General features: G+C 34.4%; 1 long non-coding RNA gene across 14 annotated transcripts; it reads right to left on the bottom strand.

Moving 5' to 3' along the window:
- Positions 1 to 429: 429 nt before the first annotated feature.
- Positions 430 to 5,355, bottom strand: LOC139866296 (uncharacterized). 14 transcript variants are annotated; one of them, XR_011765369.1, is made up of 9 exons: positions 5,043 to 5,355; positions 3,922 to 4,138; positions 2,567 to 3,819; positions 2,320 to 2,438; positions 1,446 to 1,967; positions 1,133 to 1,201; positions 948 to 1,013; positions 753 to 856; positions 430 to 637 (listed from the first exon to the last, which is right to left on the bottom strand). It is a non-coding gene; the product is annotated as an uncharacterized lncRNA (long non-coding RNA). The 14 variants fall into 14 exon arrangements; XR_011765368.1 differs by having other exon boundaries at positions 1,156 to 1,201; XR_011765360.1 differs by having other exon boundaries at positions 1,133 to 1,967.
- Between the last annotated feature and the right edge of the window lie 384 nt (positions 5,356 to 5,739).

Below are 5,739 nucleotides of genomic sequence, written 5' to 3'. Positions count from 1 at the left end.
TTCATTAATGCTGTTAGACTTTGTAAAGCATTTTACTGGAATTCATTTCATAAAGTTTATCTTTGGCATTTGTTGAGGGCGAAACTATTAATTCACTAGTTGCATAAAATAATAATAAATGTACCATACACCTATGCATTAAAGAAACTAATATACATTTTTAGTGTATAGATATTAAAGTTATCTTTTGCAATGTACTTTACAGTTATATATATATACTAGATTTAAGAGCCCGTGCGTTGTACGGGGACTTATAATCAAACTAAATCGAAACGTAAAATGTTGTATCATTTAAAGTTATGATTAGAACAGTCTCACAAGTATCGTTGTGCATCAAATAGACAGAAAATGTTATAAGTATCATTTAAGGTTTTTAATTTTTGTAAACATGTAGCAGATAAAAAACATGCTATTCAAGTATGCAACTGAGTAAACATTCATTGTTGGGCTTTATTCCACTCCGTTGGCGAAAACGTGGAAATCCAGATGAAACAAAAGTTTGATTTTTTCTTCGACGTCTCTTCTTTCAACCTACCATTTCTATTCGGATCCTTCACGATTGAAGCATGAAACTGTCCTCCCACTTCGGACTCCCACTTCGGAGGCCAGGAAGTCCTAGCAATTCATTTGGAAGACACTAAAGAAAAACAAATTACATGTATAAATAAAGGAGAATGGAATTTGTTGAAGAGTGTTGAACAAATGTACAAAAGTATTATATTGAAATAAAGGAGGTTGACCATGAGGGGTGCCTTCACAGGCAATTCACCCGGTAGCGGGTCTGGCGCTCAGCGGGCTCGTTCCCCCAGGTTTACCCTCTGCGGGGGAGTCCAAAGGATTCGTTCGTAGGGGGTTCCTGAGTCACCAAAAAAAAAAAAAGGAGAAACAAATACTATTTATTATTCAGAGCACTATTTATAATTAAAAAGATAAGATAAGTAACGTACCCATACATTACCGATGGGTATAAAAATTTCGAATAGGTTCAGATATAAATGGACTCAACGAGTTAACTGCGGAGAAAGAAAAAAAAAAGGCTAAGAAGAACCAAACTATTGCGGAGTACAATCAGTAAAACTTGAGTAATATGTAATTTTTCCAAACAAGAGGTATAATTTGTACAGCACAATACCAAAACTTCAAAAAGAATTCAACCTGCCAAGAACCTCACATTCACGATCATAGTGCTGCAACCAACCTTCTTCAAACCCATTTGAATCACAATTTACAGGAAATTACAGAGTATTACCACAAAGAAGCAGTTTATTATAGAGAAAAAATAAATAACCTATTCAGCCTCAACAACAATGGGCTTCATACCAAAACTTATTTTAAAATTTCCGGGTCTAACTTTATTCATCTTGATGTCCAAAATTGAGCACTCACTAAACCTATAAGTCAACTATAGCCTAACGTAAACATGTGATATAAGGATAGAGATATACCTCGTTTTGAAACAGATGATGGGTGTTATAGTCTGATCGATCAATAAACGAAGGTCCCTTATGCAATTTAAAAAAAAAAAAATAAGTTAGAAAGTTAAACACTTCGGTCGATTGAAGCAATCGATGTGAGATGAAGATAAGTTTCTTTACCGAACCAGACCCTACCTGACCCATTAGGACCCGTTTAAAAATATGACCCGTTTGATCCATGACCCATGACCCATTCAACCCAAAACTATTTTAACCCGTTACCCAAACCTACCAACCTGAACCGTTTGTCAGGTGGCCTAGGTGTACTATTGAGTGAACACAAATGTAGATACCTTTGTTATGACTATATAGAATTATATAGGCGTCCCAATAAACACCGTAAGATAGTATAGCATACACATAAAACCAATGTTATGTACTTTAAACATTCTTGTTTCTGCGCAAGCAAATCAATAAGAATATGTATACAGGCTTGACAACTATAGACTATGTTGTAAGAATGGTTGCCGGTTTGGTCCGTAGAATACCTTCCTGTTACACAAAGAGTTAGATGAAGTATATTATTGGTAGATGGTATCAAAAAAAATTGCAACACATAAACACATATGCGATGACCAGTTACATATGCTATGGGGTAAATCTATCAGTAGGGACAATCATGCAACATAGGATGTAAGGTCTTCTATTTTTGAGAGTGATGATATAAGCATTGAGTAATTATTGATTACCGTTTAAATAGACATAATATTATCCGCACCTCTTTTAATAATAACATATGCAATATGCAATATGAACTCTAAAATCAAAATTTTATACATTTACATGTAATAGTGAATGAAAAACTGAATACATAAAATGAACAAAGCATAAATTTAGATGCTACCTTTTTGTCATTCATAATAGCACCATCATATGGAACTACTTGTCCCTGCCAAATCCCTTTTCATGCCATAGCTGTATAACTTCAAATTTAATAGTAAACTTCACTTTGATTGGAGTTGCCTAGAGTATATGTACAATTTTATAATCATGCAAAAGTCAAAACTATAGAATTTACAACTTCAACTTTAATAGCAAACTTCACTTTGATTGGTGTTACCTAAAACATATCAATAAGATATTAATATTACCTCTAATAAATCCACCAGCAGTTGCTGCAGCACCACCACCAAAGCCACCACCAATAATGGAAGCTGGATTAGCAAGCCCACCACCACTTGAAGAAGCAATGGCAAATCCATCAGAAGTTTGACCAGCCATAAACTGTCTCGATTATCCAAATAAGCCGACAACCGCCCCTAAAGCCTGTTGGTCAGATACAATCCGAGCAGGCTATCCAAACCCTTTCCACCACCAATTTGATTGTTGTTACTTGTTAATCCTAAAGCCTTCATATAATGCACCAAAACGTGTCTGTTGAGGTGGGTGTAGAGGATGTTGCGAATCAACATTGAAAGATGCAGGTATAAACAGACCACCAGTTGTAGGTGAAGAAGCAAAAGAAGTAAATTGGGTACTTATTGGTGCATAACCAAATGGTACACCCCATGGGTTCGGATTTGGTGCAAACGGGTTGGATTTGATCCGAGACCAAATCCACCAACATTACCCAACATAGTCGAGCAGTATCAGGAGCTTCTTCATCTTCCATCATCTCATTCCCCTGGTTTTAAGTCAAACATGGGAGCTGAAACTACATCAGCATTTGACCCGATTCACTTGTAGAGAGCTGAAACTATATCCTCTTTACCAATTACAATTATGTCATATAATTACAATTTTAACCTAATTTCCAATAACACTACAATTAAAAAGTCTATATTTTATATGTTCGGCGAGACCCTTCAAGACAACACACCCTTAAAAGAGAGCCACGACTGCAGAAAAACGGGTCAAATGGGTTAAACGAAAGTCTCCTAAAATTGACCAAAAATATACTTTTAAATTCGTCTGAAGTGAACAAATATTAATATTACCTTGATTATGTAGTGATCTTACCATGAACTGGAAACTTGAATCTGATCACATGTCATATATCATTATTATAGCTATAAAATACTACTACAACAGTGTGCATATACAAGAAGCTGACACTATCAGCAAGAAGCTGACACTATCAGCAAGAATAAACATATATAGCACACACACACACACACACACAAACACACACACACACACACACACACACACACACACACAAAAACTAAAAACAATAATAACCATAAACCCTAAACGAATATACCTTCAATTTCATCACCAGGTGTATCCCAACCATCACCTAGAGAATGTGAATACCTTTTGCAGTTCGTGTGATTCTAGAGAGCTTAGGGTACAACTTAAATAGTGATTGGTATGTTATTTGCGCCACCACAACCGAATCTGCCTAGTAAGTATAAAAAGAGAACAATTTAATAAATTTAGAGAGGATTTTCTTTGAGAGTGATGATGTGGCATGCCACATAAGACAATTATAAACCCTACATACCTGGAACATTAAGCCTTCTTTGGCCTCCACAGCCTGGTGAATCCCCTCTGACCATCGTCGTTTTTCTAATAGAGGATACACACCTGCCAGATTTGTGGATTAGCTTGGACCATGGCTCATAAAGCTTGAAACTGTTGACTGTTATGCAAAAAATCCAGATTACCACCAGCACTGCCCCAGTACCCGCAGCAGCAGTCGCACCCATGTCAGGAGTGCCCTATTATCACAAATATGTCATTTATAATGTTCAAGATGAAAATTGTATATTGTACCATTTAGTATCATCTCTTGAAAATTGCATATAGTATCATGTTGATTAATCATTAAAATACAACCATGCATACAATTTATCTTATGTTTTAAGGCAACATAGTATCATTTTATATATATAAACAAATGTATAGAGATTGGAATCATGTTTACAAATGGACCATATGCATGACCCATATTCTAACATTCAACACCCTACCTACAAATACAGAGATTGTATATAAGTCTACATGCTTACAATACACCATATGCATGACCCATATACTTACAGAACATATGATAACATCATACTCACTTGGTCCACGCAAAGATATATGCCATGTGATGCCCAATCTTTGCCCATTATTCTGAGCATTAAAGCCTTAGCTACCCATATCTTGGTAAAATTTTAAAAGAAAGAAAAACTCTTATGAAGAAGAAAATTTTTAGACAGCTATGAACATAATTTATAGATAGTTACTTGAATAATTTCCCTCAATTTTAACCAGGTAAACGTAACAAACACGAAAAAGAAATTAGAAATACTTCACAATGTATGATCCTCATTATTGGTACTGTATAAGTATATAGCAGGCCATTATAATTGAGCCTAACTCTACAAACAGAAACTGATCAAGAAGAAAAACTTTCAACATCTTGTAATCAGACATCACTACTGAAAAACCTAACCAAATAAGGTTAGAAGGTGAAAATTTAATAAGGCTCTTCGACATAACAATTGAACAACGATTTATTTCTGAAAATTTAATAACCTAAGAAAATTCAGAATAATTGCAAATACAACAACATAAAAACAACATACACAATAATTCAAATTTAATCGGTAGGTTAGAAGGTGAGGATGAAGTGACCTATAATATGCAATAATAAAAATTGCTGAAAACCACGCCGACCAGCAAATTTGAATTCCGATTTCGTCCAGCGAGTTTGAATTCCGATTTCGTCCTGCAATCGGAAATCTGTACGTTTCGTCCTGCAATTGGAAATCTGTACGTTTTAATTTGAATTTTCTAATCGAAGACAGATGATCAACGCTTCTTGCGATTGGTTTTCTGTTTTATCTGATTGATTGCGATTCATATATCCATCTGTTGTCAGGTTGAATCAATTCATGTATTAGGGTTTGTAGCAGATGTATACGTAGGAGTAGACATGTGGGGGAATTCTAGTGCGTGTTTTTTACTTCAGGATTAAAGATGTCAACGTGGATTTTCTTTTGATTAATTAGTACTAATAATTGTGATTAACTAAGGTTTTTATACGTCAGCATTTTTGATTAAAAATTAATTATGGAGTATCACATGGAATTAAGTTTCACGATTATATATATATATATATATATATATATATATATATATATATATATATATATATATATATATATATATAGTTAAAGGATCCCTAGAGAACTAGAGTATGTAGAGAACCCATAGAACTCGTGTAGATTCAGTAAATCTGCTGCAGATTGACAAATTTTTTTTTTTATTTTTTTGCAGTTTTTTTTCCTGTGCAGAATTTTTTTTTTTTTTTTTAGATTGAGTCAATCAG

This window comes from Rutidosis leptorrhynchoides, chromosome 9 (genome assembly GCF_046630445.1).
Source record: "Rutidosis leptorrhynchoides isolate AG116_Rl617_1_P2 chromosome 9, CSIRO_AGI_Rlap_v1, whole genome shotgun sequence".
In the NCBI taxonomy this organism is placed as follows: Eukaryota; Viridiplantae; Streptophyta; class Magnoliopsida; order Asterales; family Asteraceae; genus Rutidosis; species Rutidosis leptorrhynchoides.
Note: the sequence above shows the minus strand (reverse complement) of the source record. Positions and strands in the feature narration are given on the sequence as shown.